Genomic DNA, 18,548 nt, shown 5'->3' with positions numbered 1-18,548 from the left:
CATACGCAGATACTTACGTGATTCGCAAAAGTAAACCTACCAGTGTCGGGGCGTGAAAGATCGATTTTCGATAATTCCCCATTTGAAACTGTGGTAAAGAATCGATTATTAGAGTGTTCGCTGCGAACACCTTGGTTATCGATCCTTTCCCATAGGTTTAAATGGCAGAGCGCTATCGATATATCGCAATGCATGCCACGCCACTGAAACCTACTTAAGAACGGGGTAAACATGGACTCGCAGAATAATGTGTATACACGTTTCCATTGGAAAAAGCCCTATTTCCTGACTAGTTGCTCAGCGTTAGTTCCTAAACTTGACCCAAAAGTCGTAGATTTTTTTCTCGTGCACAGAAAATGATGCTAACCCATCGGTGAATGTAAGGTAAGGAGGGAACGAATCTTTCTTTATAGAGGGTCTACAATTTGAATAAAAAACGGAAAGACAGTTCAAGGCAATAGATTAATATACAGTTTGAAGCGAGCCTGATAAAACCGTTGATAATATGGAAATAAAGAACGTGAATTTTTCATTTTAACTGATACCATGCACGTTTAAACAAACGTAAGTTTGGATAATAAACAATTTCATGAGATAAAACAAGGAATATGTGTAGAGAACGCGTGGACAAAAATGCAACTGCGAAAACGAGGTACCGAAAAGAGAACAAATTGTAAACTGATAATTTGATGTAAAGTATAAGGACGAGAAAATGAAAGCAGAAAATATGGTCGAACCGAAATTATTTTTTCAATGACGGTCCATGCTGCGGTTTTTCCAAGTCCTCCTACATATGATTGAAAAAAAGAAAAAGAAGGAAACGAAAAATTTGCGGTTGAATGAATAACTCTGCAAGGGCTCTAGAAATCTAAAACAATCGGTCATCAAACTGTAGGATTCCGCGGTTTTAAAAAACACTACTGCGCGCAAGAAACATCACTTCTTGATTAATTATCAGTGCATTAGATTTTACATACTAACAATATACCAAGCTCCAATTATACTTCAATTCATTCTCGGTTTTTTTAGCAAGCATGCCACGTTTTTGACAACATGCCACTCATTTCACTTGACAATTTTTTGGGAAATGAATGCTGGATCAATTAAATTTGACCGTGGCACTTCAGTTTCCGGTATCTGGTTGTTGCAATACATGTGAAAATTACGATACCTATATCTATCACTCCACCATGATAAAATCAAGTAGTGTTTACTTAAAAATACAGTGTGCTGAAATTACTTGAAATTTTGACCCTCATGTTCCAGTGCGCAGAACTCATGACTCTATTTGAATCGGATTTTGAGATTTCGACGGAAAACTCTCTCTGGTGTCCTTCAAAATAAGTTAAAAGCGGTTTGTTCATTTTTATGCCAATGTGGCGCGTTAAGGTGCACTTTGATCAGGCAATTTCGTATGCCCCAATCACAGCAGATTAGAATTTTAAACAGTGGCGAGGCGTGAAAGAATCGATCATTATCGATACTTCTTCACTTGTAGCTGTGGTAAACAATCGAATATTGAGGTGTTTGTTGCAAACACCCTGTTAATCGATAAAATACCACCGCCACTGCTTTAAAATAGCTTTTCCTCGCAAGCATGTCTTTGGTATGAGCTGCATACTTCAAACCACTTTGAATCCGGTTTGGTTTAACATTTAAGGGCGTTCCAAAATTTCCGTGAAACGCACTTTTGTGCTCTCAAGAAGAACTCGATTTTGATTTTTCATGACTAAGGCCTCGCTTTCCGTGCACGATCGAATACTAAGTTACAAAATGTTAAAATAATCGCTGATTAGGACCGAGTTTATCAAAATGGATGCAAAAGCACCAGTATAGCGTGGCGTTTTTTGCGATATCGATTGATCTGCCATTGAAACCTATGGAAAAGGATCGCGATAAACAGAGTGTTCGCAACGAACACCTTAATAATCTATTCTTTACCATAGCTTCAAATGGAGAAATATCGATAACAATCACAATAACATTCACAACTCGCCAATGATAAGGCACATCAAGATCAAACCAAGAAAAAGAGGCTCACAATTTTATGTTCCGTGCTAAAGAGGGGGAGGGGGAACGTTGTGTGAGCGTACAAGTGTTACCAAATTTTTCTTGTTAAAACATTTATTTTTGAGGAAAGTCATGCATGTTTTTTCTTGAAATTTTTCGATATTTTAGGTTGCATTGCAAAAAATTGTCTAAAAAATTTAAGGGCAAATAATTACAATTTTCCTGGTAAATTTGGCTTTTGTTGAAAGACGTGTTGCAACGTCTGAGGGTTCAAACGGCGCTTTCCCTTGACTGAAAATATCCAAAATTAAGTCGAAAGCTTATTTTTACTTTCAAATTACATTTTTGTGGGCTTCGAACTTTTAACAGGAATAAGCAAAGCAGCAATTGATGATTAAAAAAAAAAAAAAAAAAAAAAAAAAAAAAAAAACTCTGTCCCCTGAACATGACTCGGTTCCATCCTGTTTAATAAATATTCCATTTTGCGGTTAAAAATTTGAGTAGCTGCTTAACGTCGAGGGGGGGGGGGGGCTTCTGTGGAAGAGCCCGTAGTGGCTCTATCTGGGTCCATCGGGACAGACTTACATTAATCTAAGTCTGACTAATTATTTTCGAAAGATTCCACACCATGCGGAGATTTCCTCTCTCCGGAAAGGATCAACGATTCACCAATTTTCCCCCTTCTTCCCTATTCAAAGCCCGATTAAGTGCGGACCTAGCTGTGGCGAGGCGCGAATGATCGACTATCGATACTTCCCCATTTGAAGCTACGGTAAAGAATCGATCATTTAGGTGTTCATTTCGAACACTTTGTACATCGATCTTTTTCTACAGGTTCGAACGGCGGATCAATCATAGCAAAGCACGCTACACCACTGGACTTAAGCCGTACCGTGATGTAAATGTGATGCTCCGTCCGGGTCATCTTCAATAATTCGTCGTTCCTCCGACGTGAGGGCGTACCTCGATTTCCTCACGAGCCCCAGAAAGCATGCATTTATATGTAAAACAGGGCTCACGTGAAAATTGAGATACGCCTTCACGCCAGAGGGGCAACGAATTTTAAGAAGCAGAAGTGCGGCGCGGTGGCCGAAGACTTGGACGAATCTAATTGAATCAATTCAGGAGAGACCATCTCTCGCGCCTGCTTTGTTCACCGATTTAAATTCATGAAATGCAGACCAGTCACCACTCGAAATTCAAGGCTCGGAGGATTTGGAAGTTTTAGAAACTATCATACGTCTTTAAGTCCTCTCTCGTGCGGAGAGGAGATTTTTAAGCGAATTTTATTTAAAGTTCCGAGCCTCTTCGGGAAGTTCTGTCCCGGTTCGTCTCACCGATCACCGACACCGGTGGACACCGTTGTTACCTGATTCGGCCAATCAGATCCGTTGTTATTCAATGGGTCGAACGACCCCTCAAGTGGAACTTTCTTCACCTATATTACTATGCTAAGGAAGAACGTCGTATGAATATTCGAATGTTGCCAAATGCCCTCCGATAAAATGTTATTTTTGGGGGAAGTTATTCATATTTCTCCTAAAAATTTGCAGGATCTTAGGACGGAATTGCGAATAAAATGTACTATTAAATAGGAAAAATAATATCCATAAACTTACTAAGAAATTCGTTCCTTTATCGGGGGAATTTTGGCAACACCTGAAGGCTCATACGGCGTTTTTCCTTAGCATGGCCGCATAGAATCGATATTTATAATGGATTAAAATGGAGGTTCTGTTAACTAACCACCAAACCAAGAATCACCGCTGCGCTTTGCAACGCTGTAATCGCTTTTTTGGCAGGGGGCGAAAGTGGGGCTTTGAATTGTAGGCTAAGGATGCGACAGGTGTTCGGGAGACGTCGGGCTGACGGGATAACAAGTAGCAGACCCGTTCTTGATTTCTTAAACCGCGATGTGACAGTTCCTCGGTTTCGAGGGCAAGAAACCCTGCGGTTTTAAATTTAACTTACGAAGAAGTTTAGACATATGACAACCGCTACGCACTTGCTCTTCCGTGCTAAGGAAAAACGCCGTACGAACATTCGAGAGCTGTCAAATTTCCCTTGACAAAACATGAAATTTTGACGAGATTCATGCATATTTTTCCCGAAAATTTTCAGATATTTTAGATCAAATTGCCAACAAAATTATCTGAAAAATTTGAAGAAAAAAGTTCGCAATTTTCCGAGAAAATTCGGTTTTTATTAAAGTAAATCTGGCAACTTTTGAAGGCTCATACGGCGTTCTTCCTCAGCACGGTAGTACTATTCGGGAGTCATTGCCAAGCTATGCGATATATCGATTGTTATGCCATTTAAACCTATGGAAAAGGATCGATAAACAGGGTGTTCGCAGCGAATACCTTTATAATCGATTCTTTCCCATAGGTTTAAATGGCATAACAATCGATCTATCGCAATGCACGCCACGCCACTGGCTAAACATACGGAGTCCTCGCAGGACAAGGAGTGACAATTTACAGAGGTGACACTCTAACAGTCAAAACAACCACACAGGTCCATTACTTAAGTAACATACTTAAAGTACTTAGGAAAATAAATTTTAGGGATATAGTCAGACCAAGGAGTTTTCCAGTTAATGTTAATTTATGCGTGAAGCTCATAGTGCCTACAAGACTGCATGAATACTTCACGCATTGCGCCAAAAACAGTGCGGTCACTCGGTCAGCACTGCAGCGGTCAGCGTGAAACGCGAAGCGCCTACAAGACTGTAGGGATACTTCACGCATTGCGTCAAACACAGTGCGTGGATGCATTTCGGATACATAATCCATCTTCAGCACACGTATGAAATGAAGTTTGTCTTCTTTTTTCCTTTGATTTTTTACTTTTGGCTCCTTATATTGATCCCTCCTTCCACATTTTCGGAGTTTTCCCACATTTTCACCCATCGCAGGATCGGGCATTTTCTGCACCCCTGCGACTAGAAAATAAAGAACGCAGTTTTCCGAAGCCTGAGTGGGAAAACGCATGCATTTCCACCTGTGCATTCCCATCAAAATTTTCCGGTGACCACCGACAGCGCGGTACCGAGCCGAATCGTAATTTGGCAGCTCGTAAGGCACTGTCGCCGGCTCATCGAAAATTCCTGCATCCGCGTACACCGGCGCGGGCTGATTGTTAGGGAAGACCCGACAACTACGCATAGCTCTGAGATGCAGGGCGGGTCATCAGGCATGGGCATGGGGTGCGATCATGGCCACAGACACTAATTCTGTCGTTTCGGAGTATTCCCGTTGCGTCAGTGGCGCAAGGTCCCGACGCGTAAAGAAAAAGATCAAAACGGGGGCTTCACCGTAGCACGGAAAAACGGCGTATTTAACAGTCGGGCAAGGTGCAGTTTTTTTCTTATTTTTCTTTTTTTATGTTTTTTTATTTTATTTTATTTTTTTTCCTTGATACAGAAAATCGATATTTTTTTTAAACTATTGAGAGTTGTTTCTTTCCGAGTTTTTCGGAGGATTTCTCTCAAATTTAAGCCTGTAGACAGAAGTAAAACTTCTAGATAAAATTATTGGTAAGTTTCTTCAAAATTGTGGCTCGACAGAAAATCCGCCATCTTGATTCTTGCATTTACCTGCCATGTTGAACTGAAGACGCCCATTTTTGAGAGCAACCCGGAAACGCTGGATGAATCGGAATGGGTGAATAGAGCTGATCTGATAATGCGACTTCCTCCTGTATAGCCTCAGCACCTCGATATGCAAATATTCAAACGCGGCTGTAGTAGGGGGTTGCATGTTTACGATTTTGAAGGCGATCACATTAGGTTCAAAAAGAATTGCCCAACGCCCAAATACTGGACTTTTACCGAGCTGTCCGGAATTTGGCTTGAGCTTGTGCGACAATAGAAAAGACTTAATTCAAAATTAAAATCACTCTGGCTGATGAATCAATGCTGATGAATTTCAGGGGTTCATAAGGTCCACTGCTTTCGACGATATCGCGCGAGCCGAAAAAGTGATGACATTTTTTCCTTTCTTTTTTTTCTTCTCTTTCCTTCTTTTTTTGATCGTTAGGTTTATCGGCAAACCGGTGGGAGGAAAAAATTAAAATGGCGGTAGGAAGGGTTTAATCAATGCTTACTTCACCTTTTCTGGGCTGGACATCGCCCCAGAGCCAAATCCAGCAATTTGGCAGCATCGGATTGCCTCCATTTAAACCTATGCTAAATAATCGATTCTTGTCAGAACACCAGGCCCCTCCAAAAATCCGTACATTTCCATAGGTTCAAATAGAGAAAAGACAATGTTGTCAAATTGCTGGATCTGCCAATGCGTCACCCAGGGGAAAAAGTCTGAGGACTTTCCATAATTTTCGCGCGAGCTTGCCTCACGTAATCGGGAGTATTGTTGACCCCTGAAAAATCTACAACACAATTTTTTTCCAATTTCCACCATCAAACGAAAATTTGTAAAAAAAATACCGTGGACTCAAGCACTCTCGTATGAAGCATTATTCTTTCCAAAAAAAAAAAAAAAAAAAAAAAAAAACGGGGAAAAATGCATGGTGCATATTCTCCATCAACACGATGAAAATTCGAGTGGTTTCACGGCTCGGAGTAGCAATTTCAAGCGGCGAGCAGCGTGTCGGGATCCGAGCCGCGTCGTTGCATTTCTCGCCAGCTCCGGTTTCATTCAAACTCGAACGGGAATAATTTCACTAAGAAGCTTGGAGTATCTCCATAAATATAACAGTAACGAGTCTCCGTAGCATGCTTTGAGCGACAACCTTGTTGCGATTTCCATCGCACGCGTGCTCGGCGCGTGAGCGACGGACCGTCGATTGTTGCACATGGTCCCACCGCGCACAGGAGTGAAGTATAACAGGAGTTTTCGTCCGTTTCAGCGTCTCGCAGCCATATCCAAGAATAATTATTACAGTGGAAGAACGCGGGGAAAAACGGGAAACAAGGCTACAATACATAATTAATAAAAACTGAGACGTTTCGAATCACAACAACTGAGTCATTTTCAGTGGGAAATAAAAAACTTAAACTTAATAAGTAAGATAACACTTATAGCCCAAAAAATTGTCATATTAAAAACTACAGAAAAAGGAATAGTATTCCTTAAGGGAGTAGTAATAGTAAGGAATAAAAATTTAGATAAAAAACGATGAAAACCTGAGCCTTACATGGTGGTGGCCGGGATCCGAGGAAAAGAGAAACAAGCAGTTCCAACGCCTAGGCGTTGGAGGGCGCTTCTTTGACAAAGCATATTACTACCAACTTATGTATCCGAAGACTGACGAAGATGGAATTTCAAGTGGGATTCTTTAACCGCAAAACCCTTCAAAACTTCAGATCGATGGCGAAGATTTGAAACCTTCCACGAGAACTTTGTGATGAATTTTAACAGGTGGAGAACGGAAACATAAAGGATGCACTGTAAATCAGACGACGGGAAAGAGCGGCGGAACCTCTGAAGCTGGTGCGTCAACGCGATCTAGCGGACAGCGGCGTCGCGACGCCGCGCCGCGAGGTAGGGCGCGCAGGTCGCGGGGGAGCGGGGCCCGGCCGCGTGAAGAGGAGTTCAGCAGCGGGGCGGGGAAGCGCGGGTCGCGGGGAAGAGAGGGACCGGCCGGCCGGCGGTGACATCGGCCATGGATGAAAATATAGGCAGCGCTAATGTCTCCGCTAACTGGAGTTGGGGGTCCTTATTCATTCTCTTGGTCCATGACATAACCTTAAACCTTCCGCTCAATGCCGCAAACAGCTGACGTGTCGATGCTGCGCCAAGAAAATGAACCAATCACAAAGTAGCACAGTAATACGTCACTAAAATGAAGAGATCACGTGACTGTTCGTAATATTTTCAAATCGATCTGAAAGTACTGCCTCGGATATAAGTATTTAAAGCATAAGGAGGCCCTAAAATACTTTAACCAGGTAATACGTCCGTGCGAGATTGTTATGCTTAAAAGCAAAACATTTCACGAAAACTTTTACGAATACCAGATGCAGAAAAAAATCAAATTTTCCCGGGTGTACCAGAATGGCGTCATTACCCATAAGGCAAAAGGGCATGTAGTATAGTACATGTTACATCGGGGGAGTCGAACGGTTGGAAAGGGCGCATCTGGTACCCAGAAGCGCCCAAAATGATAACATTCAAGGCACATCGATGCCAGTACCGTTGATCGAAAATGATCGACACGCTGGTCAGAGATCCACTTCGATCATTTTCGGTCAACGGTTCTGGCATCGATGTGCCTTGTTTGTTATCGTTTTCCCCTTCTTCTCGGATCACGGTCACCACCATGTAGGGCTCAGGTTTTCATCTTTTTTTCTAAATTTTTATTTTATTTCCGACCGACAATGACTCAGTTGTGAGTCGAAACGTCTCGGTTGTTGTGTATTTTAGCCTTGTTCCCCGTGTTTCCCCCTTGCTTTTCCACTGTTATCATTGTCTTGGGCTGCTCTTGAAAATGTGTATCTATGAATAATTATTACTCGACTAAGGAGAAAATTGTTGTAAAATAAATATTTTACAACACTTTTCCCCTTCTTACCCCTCCAGGGCCGGATTTATACCTACTTGCCGCCCATAAGCCGACTGTATTTTGCCGCCCCTTCTCATTCGTTTAGAAACATCAATAAAAACCATCAAGTGAACGTGCCAGAGGGGGAGGGGTGCATAAGACAAGTTTACCTACTCGTGTTGGATACATTTTTTGCGAAAGCCCTGTCACATTACTAGCAAAATTTCACGGAACTTTGCGCGAAAGTTAAGTTCCGTAAACCTATCTCTATGTGGACAAGGTCCTTCATTTATATGAAATGAACCAAAAAAATATGAAAGAACAGACATAAATGTGGTTTAATAATTTTAACTTCTGCCGCTGCGCCGCGCTGATCGCACTGTGATTGCGGCAATGCGTGAAGTATTCCTGCAGTCTTGTAGGCGCTATACGTTTCACGCCAACCGCTCCCGACCGCACTGTGTTTGGCGCAATGGGTGAAGTATTCATGCAGTCTTGTAGGCGCTAATATGTGTTACATGCCGATCACCGCGCCGAGGGCTTGTTTTTTTCATCTCAAGTCCTCGTCATCATTCCTCTCTGCGTTGAGCTCCAGGCCAAATTGCGTGTTTAAATCCTCTCTTCACTCTACTAATTAAAGATGCTTTTTCTTGTATCACCGAAAAACGACAAAATTAGAAATTACTATACTCTCAGGAAAGAGAAATTTCGTCCCCTTTTCTTTTGGATAATTTTTTTTCTGAATCCGATTTTTTTATACCTATATTTAAAAAAATCGCAAAATTTGCCGCCATGGACCGCAGCCCATGTGGCCACCCCCTTAATCCGGCCCTGTCCCCCTCTCAAGAAAAATCTCGAGATCCGCCAATGTTGGAATGAACGAAACTAAATAACCTCCGTGCTAAGAATTACTTTCCACGAAAAAGACTTAAATTTTCGTTGGGTACAAGAGACAGTGATGATTTTCACGATGATGAGTATGAACTCTCGAGAGACCAGCCACCAAAACTGGGTCAACGCCATTCGCACTCGGCAAATATTTTAACCGTGAAAAGCCCTCTCGCAATTTACATTCACTCGTGACGAGTGAGGCTGAGGAAACTTTGCGCATCATCGCGAAGAATCGTATTTTACATTCTGAACACGGACTAGGCAAGAACAGTGTTTCAAGCAATGAAAAAGTGTTATGAACCGACTTGACCTATACTTAGATGTAACGATAAAACATAGATAAAATGAGGCTTGGAGAACTGGCAGAGAGGTGATTTTTTCATGAGTAATTACTTGCACATCAGCATACTAAAATCAAAATTAAATCTCAAGTGTCCAACACGAACACCTATTAAATTTACGAACACCTTAATAATCGATTCTTTACCACATCTTCAAATGGGGATATCGATCATACGCCTCGTTACTGACCGCTATTGTAGCCTTCGAATGCGAGTAAACAAAATAACTGAAATATGAGCGACCGTGAAACATTGCAGATAATTTTAATTTCTGCACGCAAAAAAATTCAAACAGAATTGTCACATTTCGTGCAATATATTTATATAATTAAATACGACTGGAAGAGATAAGGAATTTCCCACGGTAAGATGAGGCTGTTACACAATACGTGCTAGGTAATCACCGCTGTTGTCAAACTGTAGGAGTTCGCTTCATTCACTGATCTAAACGCAGGAACTGTAAAATTATTACGCGACTGGCAAACATGATGTCTACCAGTTTTGCCAAATATCAATACAATGAATTTATTTTTTATAAAATGCCTCCAATGAATTATCTCTTCAAGTTTGACACCTGAAGAACACAATAAGACTTACAATCAGTGGCAAGGCGCGAATGATCGATTATCGATAATTCTCTATTTGAAGCTATGGTAAAGAATCGATTATTAAGGTGTTCGTTCCGAAAACCCTGTTTAACGATCCTTTTCTTTAGGTTAAATGGCAGATTGATCGATGTATCCTATTGCGCATCAAACAGAGTCGGCAGTATTCTTCCGGTTAAAGGAATTATGATGCACCTCAATGATCAATTGAGAAATAAAGTAGTCATGCCCAAACTTTTTTTAAAAAAATGAGAAAAAAAGAAAAGACACGGATCTCCAAAAGCTCCGTTAAAAATTTCCTTTCTTGATAATCTCTGCTTGAAAGTCCGACCAAATTTTCCGAGTAGGAAACGATTTGAATCAAAGCATTAAAAAAATATTTTTCTGATGGGTTTCTCTATTGTACTACCTAACCTCAAAATTACCGACGTCCATACTCGCCCTTCTTAGATACCCTAGAGTTAAGCGAGAATGGAGATGTTGCATGTGTGAGGAATTTGCGATTTGACTGTTGATTCTCATGTAAAAGTTCGCGAGAAACACGATGGTGCCGCTGGTTTTCTCTGAAATCAACTCCCAAGCTCAAAAAAAGCTCTCAAGTTGAGGCCAAAATGGAGGGGATATCCCACGCTACCCTGAGAGTCCACCTCTGCATCAAGACAAACTCTCCATGCAAAGATAGGGAGCAAATACATTAGCAGGGTTGCCGTGTTTTCAGTTTTGGAGTCCCCAAATAAAGAGGCAGCCCTGTCAATGTATTTGCTCCCTATCTTTGCATGGAGAGTTTGTTTTGATGTTGATGTGGACTCTCAGGATAGCGTGGGATATCCACTCCATTTTGGCCTCAATTTGAGAGCTTTTTTTGAGTTTGGGAGTTGATTTCAGGGAAAACCAGTGGCACCATTGTGTTTCTCGCGAACTTTTACGTAAAAATCAACAGTCAAATCGTAAATCTCTCACACATGCAACATCTCCATTCCTGACTCCTAAAAATTTTTCACCCTGTGGTGCCGGGGATTTCGGTTGAAATGCAGGCATTTTCAATGTCCGACATTGGCAAAATTTCAGGGTCACGCAGCGAGCGCGCGCGATTAAGGTGTGGGATTATCGATCTCCCGCCGAAAATAGGAATCCCGCTTGATAATGAAAAATAGTCCTCTCCGATGAAAATAATGATTCCCGCAGAGGCTAGACTCCGTCTCGTTTCCATTCGCCCGTAGTATTTTCCCGGTTTTCCGCAAGACGGCCGCGTCTGTGCCAAAATTTCGCTCGCTCAACGCTCGTGCCTCGTGCATGTCCGTTTCCATTTCCTTCTTTGGACGGATAAAAAAAATCTCCGTCGCCGCACAGTGGATCGAGTCGATTAGAGAGGTCGGACATTAAAGTTTTGACTAAAATTGCAAAGTTTGATGTTCATTTCGTCACATTTTAAACTTTAAGGGGTGCTTTTTGGAGAAAATGGACCACTAGACAAGATACAAATTTCAGCATTCTGATGCATGTTTCTTAATCAAAATTTCACGTAGGACACTATGCGCACAACAAAAATGACCGAAATCAACTCCTTACAAAGATATTTAATGATTCTTGATGCGTGAATTCAAACCACCCGCTCATTAAAACTCAATGCTCTACGTGATTCAAATCGCGCGCTAAACATTATCATGACAGTCTCTACGATGTAAAAGTCTGGCAACCTCAATCTTGATGCTTTGGCTCAGCTATAGTAAATTGCTTATAGTTTGAAGAACACATGGTAGGAAATGAACATTGCTCAATCGAGAAGCTTGCTGAAACCATTGTAGTGCGCGATTTGACTCGCGTAGAGCTTTGAGTTTCTTGTGAGCGGGCAGTTCAAATTCCTCGTAACCAATGTGAAATAAAAACGTTAATATCTTCGTTCGGAGTTGGTTTCAGCCATTTTCGTTGCGCAAATCGTGTTCTGCGTGAAATGTTGGTTATGAAACATGTATTAGAATCCTTTCATTCGGACCTTGTCTAGTGGTCCATTTTACGAGGAAACCGATGGAACCACTTATTGAAGTTCGAGGTTTTGAATAAACGGAGTTATAAGAGTTTAAAGTTTCCAAATTTTGTCCGACCTCTCCTATTGACTCGATCCACTGTGCGCCACGCGGTAGATGCATCGCCATCTCGACATGACCTTGCTTGCTGCGGATAATACAGACAACATATTCAGACACCCCGCTCTAGCCCTCCCCGAGCGATGTACGAGACTCCGTGGCGAGGTGTCAATGATCGATTATCGATATTTCCCCATTTGAAGCTACGGCAAAGAATCGATTCTGTCTATCGATCCGTTTCCATAGGTTTAATAGCCAGATCAATCTGACATCGTAACCTTCCAGGCAAAGTATCACAAGCGCCATGCGACGTTTAAAAATTTCCGCCGCCATTTTATTTTTTTACGGAGAAATTGTTCAACGAAGCTGTCCGAAAATTTTACTGAATTTTCTTTGTGCTGCCGATAAAATTTAGTGAAATTTCCAAACAGATTCAACCAACAATTTCTCAGTAAAGAAATAACATGGCGGCGGAAATTTTAAAACGTCGCATGGCGCTTGTGATACTTTGCCTGGAAGGTGACGATATATCGCGAAGGAGTGGCTCTTTAGGAGGGCCAGGGCACGAACGTCCAGATGGGCTACCCTGGGAAAAATGCCTGCGGCTCTTCCTCGAAAAATTTTGTAAAAAATCATTTCAGGTTGTCAAGCGCTCTAGGTTGTCGCTCAAGTCGAAAGAAATAAACAAACTGGGATAATAATTCCGTTATTTCTGAGACTAAAATGGAAAACAAGTGGGAAAGCAAAAATACTTTCGTAGGTATTAGAGAAGCGCTATGGGCTGTTTTTCATGTAGGCGCGTTTTTAAGATCCCCGAAGAGGATGAGCACCGTTGAGATGAAAGAACTCGCTCAGCAAAATTTCAACTATCAATTTTGAGAAAACTACACGACGGCTAAACAAATACATTATAGAAAATAGTGTACTTCCATTGGAAAATACACTAAAAACGAGTATCGTTCTCCCTGCTATGACTCCAGAAGCACTAAATACATTATCACTGATTAATCTATTCTAAATCTGTTAGGCCCATCTTGTTGTTGAGCTAATGCACTATTTGAACGATTGCCACTAGTATACTAGAATTCTGGTTATTGGACATTTCGTCAATGATTTTTTGTCCGCGCACCTATTTTTTTAGTAGCCCAATAAAGAAAATAATGCTTATTTATAAAAGAAAAGATGATTCTATGAAAAGAAAAGTCACTTACATCGGGCAGAAACCCGCTTTCATTCAGATATTTTACTCTTGATTCAAAATAAAAACTTCCTAACGGCATACTCAAGAATGCTTCTGTCTAAATCGAGTCACTTTTTTTCTCAAATGACATTCAACAATTAGGCTAAACGTTATTAAATGCGGATGCTATCACTTACTGAGTTTTTCGACTACAGCTCTCTTTTTGTGCCGGAGTATCTTGATTTATTTTGCAAGGAAAGCTCCATACTCTTAAAGGATGCCTGTCATTTTTAATATGTTGGAGCGGCTTCTGCCATGCTGTGCAGCACCTCTGTTGTGAAATAGTTGCTTGAGGCGCTGTGACACGTGTGGCGTGCGGCGCGGCCGGTCAGCGCAAAACACGCATTGGCGCCTTCAAACCTAAGGCGATACTTCAATTGTTGCGCAATGCGTGAAGTATCCCGTTAGGTTTGTAGGCTACAGTGCGCGTTCTGCACTGCAAGCACGCAGCGTTGCCGCTCCGCTCTGGGTTAGGCTCTAATATTTAAACTCGCGGCGAAACGCGCATTGGCGCCTATAAACCTACAGGGATACTTCAAGCATTCCGCAATGCGTGAAGTATTCCTGTAGGTTTATAGGTGCGAGTGCGCGTGTCGCGCTATATAAATCGCGACGATATAATGCGCGCCGCGCAGCGTCGCACTATGGTCCACAGACTGGATTTAACGGAACTTTATTCGAAAATGCACTGCACCGCCATAAAAGGTGTTGGATCTTATGATTTTTGGGTCGCTGATTTCATTTTACATCTTAGTTAAACGAAATATTAACATCCTGACCGAGAAACTTAACTTCAAATGTAATTTCTGGCGCTTTTAAGATTGAAGATTTTTTCCACCCTATTTTGACATGTATAAAAATAATAACAAAAATGTCTGTCGGTCGAGATTAGGTTATTCTTATGTATTTTTAGGCGGTAAATCCGAATATGACCTCCGTTTTTGTCCATTACCCTTCAATTTTTTCGGAAAAACCTATTTTACCCGGAAAAGCTCGTTCTCCAAGGAAAATTGAATTTTCCGGGATAATGAGGGATGATAGGAAAAATCTAAGGCCATATTCGGGTTTAGCAAGTCAGAATGCATAAGAATCGATGTATCGCACATCGAAATCATTTTTAAAATGTATTTTTAACACACTTAGAGTCCGGAAAAGGTTTTACCCAAAAGGCTCGGGAAAATCGGCATTATCGGAGAACTGGAGGGTGATAAAAAAAACCTAGGTCATATTCGGATTTAGCAGCTTAATATACATAACAGAATCTCTTTACCGCGGGTCCAATATAATTTATCAACATGAATTGCAATTATGGCAAAAATACGTCAAATTTGCTCATTTTCCCGGGAAAAAGTCGCTTTTTCGGAAAAGTGAGAGGTTATAAGAAAAAACCAAGGTCATTTTCGGACTCAGTAGATCAAAATATATCGGAATACTTTCATTTTGTACCGATAAAAAATTTAACAGTCGCAAAAACGCCAAAAATGCATGGAATATTCCACTTGTTGATGCACGGAGGTGCACTCCGAAACAAATTCATTTCGACCATTAGGCGACAAAAGGCGACATTTAAATTGGCCTCATTTTAAACTTAAGGATATGTAGAACAAGATTTTTCAATCCGCAAAGCATTAACTAGAATTAAAAAAAAGTTGAAGCTTCCTAAAAATTACGAATTTCACTGATTTCTATCATTTTTTGGCGTATGTTTGCAGCGTTAAAAAGCATACAAATTTCAGTTCAAAATTAATGAAACTGGGTGAAAAGGAAGTCACTTGCCGCCAGGTGGAACCTTGTTGCCCAAAAATTTACATAGATGATGCGTAACTCGGTAAAATAAACACCCTGTAACGCACCACCGAATGCGGCCCACAATCAGGTAATGAAGACCTGTCGCGCGCTCTGTTGTCAGGGTCCGTCACAATCTTATAAATCATTATTAGTCGATGAAAACTTAGGTGACGATCCATGGGAGTATGTATGATAAAACTGTAGTGCCAAACTTTAATTTTTCCCACCTTCAAAATTTGACTAAAGTTCCGTTAAATAGGGTCTGTGGACCATAGTGCGTCGCCGCTCCGCTCTGTGTTATGTTTACTCTGCCATCTCGTTGTTCAACTGCTGCGCTATGTGAACGTATTGCACTATAGTGTACTGTCGGCTCCCTTTCGATTGAGCGCTTGAAATTCCCTGATAATCGGATTTTTCAAGAGAAAAAAAAGAAGAAAAAAACTTCTTATACATTTCCATTATTTTTGACGGTCAAGAAGTAGCTAGATTTTCGGTCGTTCTTATGCAGAAAGGAACTCCGACATTTCTATGGTTTTTCGGAGTAAAAAATGATAGTGCTCAGCTCATGTTCATCTGTTCAAATAATGAATTTCAAGGAAAAGTCTCGATTTTAAAATAATTTAACCTATTCCGGGAAAAAGTGCCACGAAAAAGTCAAAATATTTATGCCTGAATTGAAAGCATCCAGTGCTGAAACATTAAAGCGAGAAGTTCACGCAAGATCGAGTTACCTAAGTGTCTTAAATAAACTCAAATAATTTTTTATTTGAGACACTTTACACGATTTTTCGTTAACTTCTCGATTTGTCCAAGCACAAATGAAAAGTTGTCGGTTCCACGCAAATTCAGTGATGAACTTTTAATGGCTTACAAGGACTTGTTTAAAACGGAAAACTGTTGAAGACTTACGACAGGTTTTAGCTAGCAGAACACCGCTGAAACGAACATCAGTGAGAACTCACCTGAAACAGGAGGAAAGGACAATAGGATAAGTCCCACGCAGTTTTAAACAACTTTACCTAATTTTTCAAGACTGAATAAAATGCACTTAAAATAAATGTTGCAACGAAAAGAGTTTCACGGTAAAAAATTGAGCTTAGTGTTACGGACACTATCTCTCTTGCTTCCATTGTTAAGGCTAATTGGATCGCATTCAGCAAAAAGGAACCTGCGCGATTACAGTGTTTTCAAAATTGGGCAACTTCTTCTTTTCTTCTATAAAAATACTTAATCTGTGAACAGTATTAAAATGTATGCAGTTAATTACTTTTAAAATTAAACAATTTTTTGGTGGGAACTTTTGAGACTTTAACCAGAATCGGCATTATAAAAAAAAAAAAAAAAAACTATCTCTAGAAACCCGTTCCCTCAAACCACTCGATTGACTTTTGAGGCTATGTTTACATGTTGAGCCAATCGATATCGCTATACGATCTCACCTGTTTGATGTATCGAATACGATCCACTGCAGAGAGTGGGCAAAAAGTTGCAGAGAGGAAAATAAATAACAGCGAGTAAAATTAACGGACACGGAATGCAAAACTTTGGAGTGTGCCAAAGTAAACCGAGATGTGAAGACAATTTTACGACGAGCCGTGAATCAACCTCCCAAGCTCACTATGCTCGCGTGCAGACAGGCCGCGCGATAATCCTGAAGCGTCTGTTAACACCGTTTACGAAATCGTTGCTTCGTACGTTATTTCGGTGAGATTAAAGTGATTCGACGGGCGCCATATTTGGTGCCAGAACGACGTGCGATACATCGCATTGATTGGCTCCATTTTATGAGCTACTCATAATTTTTCTCGAATTTTGAGATCGCAATTCTGTTGTCATCATGAGACTACAGAATTCACTTATCAATATTGACAAACAAATGCAATGTGGTAAAAGCGTAGAGTTTTAGAGGAGAAATATTGCATTCGATACTGATATCGAAACTGCACTCGAATGCGATATTTTTCCTCTAAAAAAACCAAGGCTTTATTACGTTGAATTTGCATGCCAAAATTGATTAGTGAATTCTTCAAGTCTCCTGAAAACAGAATTGCGATCTCAAAATTCGAGAAAAATTATGAGTGGCTGAAAAAATGGAACCAATCAATGCGATACATGGCATGTCGTTCTGACACAAAATATGGCGTCCATCAAATCACCGTAGGACCAAGAATCGAATATTTTGGTTCTGAAACGACTCGACTCTGAGGGAACCATGAGAGCAAAGAATAGATAAAAATGCATGTTAAAGCCGATAGTTTTCATAATAATAATTTGTAAATATTGTCGGTGTACGTTGTTCAGCTATCGGAGAGAGAGAGAGAGACAATTAAAAAACAAGCAACGATGCGCCATGAATATCATCGTTCCGATTACTATGACGAGGAGCGCGGTCCATTTCGGTCCTTCGAGCGATTTTGTGTAAATTTCAGTGAAATTTCTGCACAGCGCGAATGGAAGTCCTTAAAATTTTCAGAGGAATTTGCACAGACGTTCTCCAGTAAAAAACTAAATTGCCTGGTTAAATTTGGCAACAGCTGCTGTGGCTTAGTTCTGCTCTGCTAATCGCAATCCATTCCGGTCCTTTATGCGATTTTTGTGCAAGTTTCAGTGAACTTTCTGCATAGCACGAAGCGAATTCCTTAAAATTTTTAGAGGAATTCGCACAGACGTTTTCTTGTAAAGAACGAAATTGCCGCACTGAAAAAAAAATCTCGGTGTATTCACTAAGAAAAGGGTTAAATTACCAAGAATTCAGGGTTCTACTTGATCTCAGCTTTTTCTTGGTAAAATTACCATTTATGGAATTGGAAATTTTACCGAGTAATCTCGGTAAAATTATTGAACTTTCTCGGTGATTTTACTGGACCTTGGTAAAATCACCAATATTTTTTATCGACTGTGGTAAAATTACCGAGATAAAATGGCAAAGTTACCGGGAATTGATTACCAATAAAAGTGGTATTCTTACCTGAAAAAATCAGTAAAAATACCGGTTTTTAGGTAAGCTTACCAGTCTGTCTTGGTAAAATTACCAATAATTGGTAAAAAATGTGAGATGGTAAAGGTACCAACGGACCTTGGTAAA

At 40.7% G+C, this 18,548-nt stretch overlaps 1 protein-coding gene across 7 annotated transcripts in view; it reads right to left on the bottom strand.

The window, feature by feature from the left end:
* Positions 1-18,548, bottom strand: part of LOC109042188 (adiponectin receptor protein) — a 96,745-nt gene that overhangs the window by 30,472 nt on the left and 47,725 nt on the right. Inside the window, exon 1 of one of the 7 annotated variants that reach the window (XM_072300280.1) lies at positions 16,373-16,395. The exons of the other annotated variants lie outside the window; for them this stretch is intronic. The gene's annotated coding sequence lies outside the window, so the exon portion shown is untranslated. Of the gene's footprint in view, positions 1-16,372; positions 16,396-18,548 lie in introns of those variants that run through there. 7 annotated transcript variants of the gene reach the window in all.

Source organism: Bemisia tabaci, chromosome 5, assembly GCF_918797505.1.
Source record: "Bemisia tabaci chromosome 5, PGI_BMITA_v3".
NCBI classification, from domain to species: Eukaryota; Metazoa; Arthropoda; class Insecta; order Hemiptera; family Aleyrodidae; genus Bemisia; species Bemisia tabaci.
The sequence above is the reverse complement of the archived record's forward strand: the minus strand, read 5'-3'. Positions and strand labels throughout refer to the sequence as shown.